We start from the raw sequence: 8,953 nt of genomic DNA on the forward strand, positions 1-8,953 counted from the left end.
TATGTTACTATAAAGAGTTGTATATTACTATAGTTCAGGCAAGTTCTATTGTATATGTTGCTATAAAGCGTTGTAAATTACTATAGTTCAGGCAGGTTCTGTTGTATATGTTTGTAAAGGTTCCTTGTACTTTATTCTACAGCGCAATGATTTTTATAGAGGCAATACAAGGCATTCAGGTTTAATTAAAACCTTGCCTTAACACCACTAGTACATGTACAGTACACTCCACGCGTTTTCCCCAAAAAACTCGCTCACTCCGCGGTTATTTTCGTGCGAGCGAGTGTTTACGCGAAGTTTAAACGCAAGGTAAAACTCGGCGTTCTGCCGAGTTCGCTAATACATGCGGCGTGTATTACTTTAGCCTAGTCGGTAAATGCAGACAATTTCCGTTCTTATCAGCGACCGCCGCGCAACACCGCGTTAGCAGTGTGCTACTGGAAATGCCAAAAAATAAAACATTGTTATTAAATATTGTTTAAATACTGTATAAAAATAAAATAAAGATAATTGTGTAGAAAATTAATACGTATGAAAATTATGTTTTTTAATTCACAGGTACGTCTACAATATGAATGAATATAAGACATGTCAAGCGTTTTGACAAATTAATATTTAAATCATAACACATATAACCCAAGGATAAATGTTCCGTAATAATAAGTAATCTGAAACACACAACGATTTTTAATGTTAACACGACGTTAATAAATGCTTCCAATATACAGCCATCATGTATATTTCCCGACAAAAGCGCACGAAAATTATGCTGCAATGTACAAGGTCAAGGTATACTCCTGCAAAGCGTGCGTGTATTGATTTTTTGATACAAACTTTGTAGCGCAGAGAATACTTAATTCTGTTGATTTTGGTTAAAAGTTTCTTAGGTATTTTTTAACAAAATTATATCGCGAATAAGTTGATATTTCCTACAAAATAATTTCAAATTGAACACGCCGAATCTTTATCGTTACGGTATTTTAGTAGAGTAATTATTTTAACAGTAATTGTACTGTAAACTGATTAAAGAAGACATCTGGGCGGAACTGGATTAAGTGTTTGACGTTATGAAAACACGAAAAGCTTGTCTACTGACCTATTGTGTAGACTGCTGTCTGCGGTGTTTTGACAAAAGGGATTAACTTGTGTGAATGTCACTCTGCCGATTTGGTCCATAATTACTGGTAAACATTGTTTTGAATGTCGAAGCAATTAGAATACAACTGTGAATATTTAATGCAACTATCAACTCAATAGTTATCACCTTCTTTTAGCAATCAATGGAATAACCTACCTACAAAGAGAAAATAAATGCATTAGTGAGCAGAGAATCGACTTTGTTCCGACAATTAAAATGCATTCGTTGAACGTGGTTACTTGAGTAAGTTATGCCTTTAGACAGGAAGCGGCTTTCCTTTGATAACGTCAAACTGTCAATTCATACGGATTTGCGAGACTTTTAGGGTCCTTGGTCATTTGTTTACATGTTCAGTATAGAAAAAACACCTGCTTACATGAACACTTTGGATTAAATTATATAAAAAAACAATGTTGCAAACTGATTATATTAATTGGTAAGTATAAGTTTAAAGACAATGTTTTGTTTGTCAAAAATCAACGAGTTTTCTATACAACTACTTCTACAACCACGTGGGGATCGATCTATCTTAGTTGTTGTTTATTTAATGGTATATTATATATATATATATTTAAATAAATAAATGTATGTACTTGTAATAAATGTAATTTTATTTGAAAGTCAAACAAAGTTAAATTGATCGTTATATCGTAAAACACGGAGTTTCCCCGTGTTGCCAATGCGGAGGGCCACCGCGTCGGCTTATCAATTTTGCCGATCGTTCAATGCGGCGTCCAAAATCATGCAAACGCCGCGTATCGCGAAATTTTCTTAATCGCCCTCGGCGTTAATGCACGCGGCGTATGGAGGGAAATTGGGGAAAACGCGTGGAGTGTACTGTACATAGAGATTACTTTTTATGCATTTCTCTCCTTTCATTTGTTTTTATGCCTCCGGATCGAATGATGGGGGTATATTGTTTTGGCCTGTCTGTCTGTCTGTCTGTCATTCTGTCCCAAATTCCAAAACTTGAACCTTGGTCATAATTTTTGGCAAAATTGATGATAGCAACTTGATATTTGGCATGCATATGTATCTCATGGAGCTGCACATTTTGATTGGTGAAAGGTCAAGGTCATCTTTCAAGGTCAAAGGTCAAATATATGGCTTCAAAGCGAAGTATGGGGCATTGTGTTTCACAAACACAGCTCTTGTTAAATTTAGATTTATACATTGATGAAAAGTTTACATTTCAAATCCTTTATAAATAAAAGCAGTTATCAATCAAGTGCAGCGCTTCTTTTTAATTTGTTTCAATGAATACAAAGTCATCACAACACGCTTGCCTGCTTAAAAGAAAAAAATCTCAGCACCAATGGGGCATTGAACCAGTGTCTCCCGCATTGAAACCAGCCACTCTAAATGCAATGCTAAAGAGCTTACTTGACTGAAGAGCTGTTTGAAAAGATCTTATTTCACTACGCTGCCAACACAAATAATTCAATGCATCATTCAGGTCAAGGCATCTGAATTTTGAATGCAGTTGTTTTAATTAAAATGATGGTGTGTGTTTACTATAGATTATTATAATACATTTCAAATAAATTGTTGGAATGTATTTAAAGCATAAAAACAACAACATTAATTTCCCGTTTTTAGTCAAAAGGACGCAATATTTCCCAATCCAAAGGGACCCGGCCCCTTTCCTTCATGGTGAGAAATAAACAACACTGGTGATTGACATCAATATTGTTATATAAGATGTTTCACTTTTGGATAATTGGCACTCAATATTTTGTGCCAAAAATAGAAAATATTAAAATAAACACTTGCACAAAACAAGAGGACATTTTACTGTGTGTTCTTAGAAATATAAATACAATTCAATAAAAAAAGTTTAAGGATGGACCCAGTCCAGGATTAGCCATTTGACAGATAAGGAAACTGCCTATGGGTCCTACGACTAATTTGGCCCCTGCATGACATCGTGAATATACATTCTCCATTGATTGTCTCCGTAAATTTCTAGCATGATAATTATTATGTTGTATTACAGTATTATAATGATATTTTATACCTATTAAAGGACATAGTTTATTTCTTGCAAGCCTTGCCACTGGTCGGCTTAATTAAAAGAGTGTACCATAAATTTACGAATATTATACACACTTTTTTATCTGCCGATGTTTTCTTTAAGTAGGGGGTGCCTTTAATATACGAGTTTAGAGCAGAACAAATTTTTTCCTGTGCAAATTGTCAACTTAATCTTTGGTATTCGCTTCGCAGCAGCCATTTTGAACTACACTATTACATCAAAGGGGTGCAACAGGGCTCGCGCTGTCGTTCGCCATTTGAGCCATTTGCGAAAATATTGACTGGGCACTGGCGTTCTAGTGGGCACCAGGCTGTCTAGTGGCATATGCGTTCTAGTAGGCAACAGGCTGTCAAGTGCCATGGACATTCTAGTAGGTACCAGGTTGTCAAGGGGCATGGGCATTCTAGTAGGCACCAGGCTGTCAAGGGGCATGGACATTCTAGAAGGCACCAGGCTGACAAGGGGCATAGACATTCTAGTAGGCAGCAGGTTGTCAAGGGGCACGGGCATTCTAGTAGGCACCAGGCTCAGGGTCTTCCCCAGGCCATTTTAGAAATTTTCTGATCAGTGTATTCTTCAGTAAAAGAAAGTGGAGATTGTCCAAAAAATCAAGGTTTCCCTATCAGTTGTATCAATATTCCCTGTTTTAAAAGAGCACTCGGTACCTACTTTCACATGTCATCGCCATAAACACCACATGGGGTAATGGATAATCCACTGATAAGAGAATAGCATGACGCGCGTATCGATTATTCTAGCCATATTACACGGTCATTTAAATGCTGACAAGGATGTATCTGGTAACTTTCTAGTCATCAAACTGTGAAGTTCATCGTCCAATCGGTTATGCGAATGCTTATGAGGGCGGGGTTAACTATCGACCATTATTCTTGATTGACATCGGGCATGAAGTAAGAGTTTATCGCAGCTAGATTAGCAAGAAGTTGTACCATTTGAGTAATATAAAATCGGTAATTAGTACAGTACAGAACATTAAAGACGGTTTCGGGCATCATCATCACACCTTTTTACTGTAAAAAAGTGTTACCTATGACTCATAATTAATACGAGAAATTAATTGCAAGTGGTAAACAATTAATTAATATAGCGAGTAAGTTGTACAAATGACTCCCGGTTACAATTATGTGATAACAATTTATTTAATTCCAGTACATGTATATTTCAACATGTCCATTTATAGAACTGATTCACCTCATTTTTCTGACATTTATTCGACACGTTATGCGCTTTAACAAATTTTCGTTGAATTAATTACGCACACTTGTAAATGTTTCGTCCGATAATCGATAGTAAGAACACCGTGAATTTCATGCATAATTCCGTCAAAACATTTATTCGACTCGTAAAGTGTTTAAACAAATTATCGTTGAATTTATAACGCAACGGTTAATATTTGTTGAAATCTCAAATGGGAATAATTAAATTTGTAATCCGAAACCCATTCCCGTAAGTCGATATTAACGCGTTTTTAATCCGAAACACACTTCCGAATGTAAATGTTACCGCAACGTTAAATATTTTTGCTTCAAATTAGCAGTGCAAATTTATTTTGTGTCGAATCTTTTTCTCAATTAAAAAGAGCGCGAAAAGTATGCAGCATGTACAACGTCGCGTTTATTGCATACAAATGGCGTGTATTGAGCGTTTTAACAAGCACACAACAGGTCAGGGGATTGACGCATATTCAGAGGCAATATTTCATCAAATCTATAAATAGTCACTTAAAAAATGGCAAGGTTTGTGTTAAATAAATAACTGAAAGCTTTTATCGTAAATATTTACCAGAAAGAGATTGATAAAAACGGAATAAACGGGATTATCGGGTAATAAATAGAAACTTGAAAAATAGTAAGTATACAGTAATAGAGTCGGGTTGAAACGAATGTATTGGGGAATCGTTCGAGTCGGGACTTAACTATCTGTGCGGAAAAGTTTTAAAACAATTAAACAATATAAAAAAATATATATTTTTAAATGACTGGGGGATTTTTATGCCCCCCTTCAAAGAAGAGGGGGTATATTGCTTTGCTCATGTCGGTCTGTCGGTCGGTCTGTCCGTCCACCAGGTGGTTGTCAGACGATAACTCAAGAACGCTTGGGCCTAGGATCATGAAACTTCATAGGTACATTGATCATGACTCGCAGATGACCCCTATTGATTTTGAGGTCACTAGGTCAAAGGTCAAGGTCACGGTGACCAGAAATAGTAAAATGGTTTTTGAATGATAACTCAAGAACGCATACGCCTAGGATCATGAAACTTCACAGGTAGATTGATCATGACTGGCAGATGACCCCTTTTGATTTTGAGGTCACTAGGTCAAAGGTCAAGGTCACGGTGACCCGAAATAGTAAAATGGTTTCCGGATGATAACTCAAGAACGCATACGCCTAGGATCATGAAACTTCATGGGTAGATTGATCATGACTCGCAGATGACCCCTATTGATTTTGAGGTCACTAGGTCAAAGGTCAAGGTCACAGTGTCCCGAAATAGTAAAATGGTTTTCGGATGATAACTCAAGAACGCATACGCCTAGGATCATGAAACTTCATAGGTAGATTGATTATGACTTGCAGATTACCCCTATTGATTTTGAGGTCACAAGGTCAAAGGTCAAGGTCACGGTGATCTGAAATAGTAAAATGATTTTTGGATGATAACTCAAGAACGCTTTTGCCTAGGATCATGACACTTCATAGGTACATTGATCGTGACCCGCAGATGACCCCTATTGATTTTCAGGTCACTAGGTCAAAGGTCAAGGTCACAGTGACAAAAATCGTTTTCACACAATGGCTGCCACTACAACGGACAGCCCATATGGGGGGCATGCATGTTTTACAAACAGCCCTTGTTTTGAAGAGTCATAGCGCACCAAATGACGTCTTTTGACGCTGTTTTTCTTTGAGTTATAACGCACCACAGAACGTGAATTGACACGTTAAATTTAGAAAAAATCCACGTCGGGAGGGGACACCCCTCCCCAACCCAACCCCGATCGGCCCTGGGGCGCCTGAACAAATTCCTGGGGAAGGCACTGCAGGCTGTCAAGGGGCCTGGGCATTCTAATAGGCAATAGGCTGTCAAGGGGCCTGTCATTCTAATAGGCAACAGGCTGACAAGGTGCACGTGCATTCTAATAGGCACCAGGCTGAAAAGGGGCATGGGCTTTCTAGTAGGCAACAGGCTGACAAGGGGCATGGGCATTCTAATAGGCACCAGGCTGTCAAGGGGCATGTACATTCTAGAAGGCACCAGGTTGTCAAGGGGCACGGGCATTCTAATAGGCACCAGGCTGTCAAGGGGCCTATCATTCTAATAGGCACCAGGTTGTCAATGGGCATGGGCATTCTAGTAGGCACCAGGCTGTCAAGGGGCCTGGGCATTCTAGTAGGCAATAGGCTGTCAAGGGGCCTGTCATTCTAATAGGCACCAGGCTGTCAAGGGGCCTGTCATTCTAGTAGGCACCAGGCTGTCAAGGGGCACGGGCATTCTAGTAGGCACCAGGCTGACAAGGGGCATGGGCATTTTAGTAGGCACCAGGCTGTCAAGTGGCATGTACATTCTAGTAGGCACCAGGTTGTCAAGGGGCACGGGCATTCTAATAGGCACCAGGCTGTCAAGGGGCCTGTCATTCTAATAGGCACCAGGTTGTCAAGGGGCACGGGCATTCTAGTAGGCACCAGGCTGTCAAGGGGCCTGTCATTCTAATAGGCACCAGGCTGTCAAGGGGCCTGTCATTCTAGTAGGCACCAGGCTGTCAAGGGGCACGGGCATTCTAGTAGGCACCAGGCTGACAAGGGGCATTGTCATTTTAGTAGGCACCAGGCTGTCAAGGGGCATGTACATTCTAGTAGGCACCAGGTTGTCAAGGGGCACGGGCATTCTAGTAGGCACCAGGTTGACAAGGGGCATGGGCATTTTAGTAGGCACCAGGCTGTCAAGGGGCATGTACATTCTAGTAGGCACCAGGTTGTCAAGGGGCACGGGCATTCTAATAGGCACCAGGCTGTCAAGGGGCCTGCCATTCTAATAGGCACCAGGTTGTCAAGGGGCACGGGCATTCTAGTAGGCACCAGGCTGTCAAGGGGCCTGGGCATTCTAGTAGGCACTAGGCTGTCAAGGGGCCTGTCATTCTATTAGGCACCAGGCCGTCAAGGGGCCTGTCATTCTAGTAGGCACCAGGCTGTCAAGGGGCATGTACATTCTAGTAGGCACCAGGCTGATACGTGGCATGGGAATTCTAGTAGGCACTAGTTTGAGAAGGGGCCTTGGATGCGGCCCAAAAAATTTAATTGCCTTTGGGTCTCCATGGTACTTTATCTGCCACTGATCATGGCGCACGCTATTCGTCTATCCAAAATTACACACATGACAAGTTAAGTCCCTTTGGCTTTTACTGGAACGAAAGTTTCCCGGTAACCATGATGATAGATGTTAAACAAGTGCCTCCTATACCTAGACATGTTCATGGTAGACCTTAATTGCTAAATGATATATAGATATAATTATAATACAGAACATACTGTCAGTTGAACTCTTATTATTGAACAAAGAACAAAATGATGGAATCACAGATAAATCCCACAAGGTGGCATTTTCATAATTCTTGTTTAATGTAATTTACAGGATAACAATACCAGAGATGTATATCATGGCTTCACCAGTTCTACATCAGACAATAGCCTGAAACCATATACTCCATCCAGCATTGGGGCAAGCTTAAAACCAGCAGATGACCCGCATTCATCCAGACCTACATCAGACAATAGCCTGAAACCATATACTCCGTCCAGCATTGGGGCAAGGTATGTCACTTGCTTTATAAGTACTTATACAACAAATAACTTTAAAAAATCATGTGTGAAGGCATAAAGACCAGATGAGTAACATAAATGTATTGTATAAATATAGGCTTTTTTACAATTTTTGTTAAATTCCTGTTCCTCTGGTCACAATGGTTATACATGCCTAGGCTTTATTATGCCCCTCTTTGAAGAAGTGGGGGTATATTGCTTTGCTCATGTCGGTCGGTCGGTAGGTCGGTCCGTCCACCAGGTGGTTGTCAGACGATAACTCAAGAACGCTTGGGCCTAGGATCATGAAACTTCATAGGTACATTGATCATGACTTGCAGATGACCCCTATTGATTTTGAGGTCACTAGGTCAAAGGTCAAGGTCACGGTGACCTGAAATAGTAAAATGGTTTCCGGATGATAACTCAAGAACGCATACGCCTAGGATCATGAAACTTCATGGGTAGATTGATCATGACTCGCAGATGACCCCTATTGATTTTGAGGTCTTTAGGTCAAAGGTCAAGGTCACGGTGACCCGAAATAGTAAAATGGTTTCCGGATGATAACTCAAGAACGCATACGCCTAGGATCATGATACTTCATGGGTAGATTGATCATGACTCGCAGATGAACCCTATTGATTTTGAGGTCACTAGGTCTAAGGTCAAGATCACAGTGACCCGAAATAGTAAAATGATTTTCGGATGATAATTCAAGAACGCATATGCCTAGGATCATGAAACTTTATAGGTAGATTGATCATGACTCGCAGATGACCCCTATTGATTTTTAGGTCACTAGGTCAAAGGTCAAGGTCACGGTGACCCGAAATAGTAAAATGATTGTCGGATGATAACTCAAGAACGCATATGCTTAGGATTATGAAACTTCATAGGTAGATTGATTATGACTCGCAGATGACCCCTATTGATTTTGAGGTCACAAGGTCAAAGGT

This window comes from Dreissena polymorpha, chromosome 1 (assembly GCF_020536995.1).
Source record: "Dreissena polymorpha isolate Duluth1 chromosome 1, UMN_Dpol_1.0, whole genome shotgun sequence".
Classification (NCBI taxonomy): Eukaryota; Metazoa; Mollusca; class Bivalvia; order Myida; family Dreissenidae; genus Dreissena; species Dreissena polymorpha.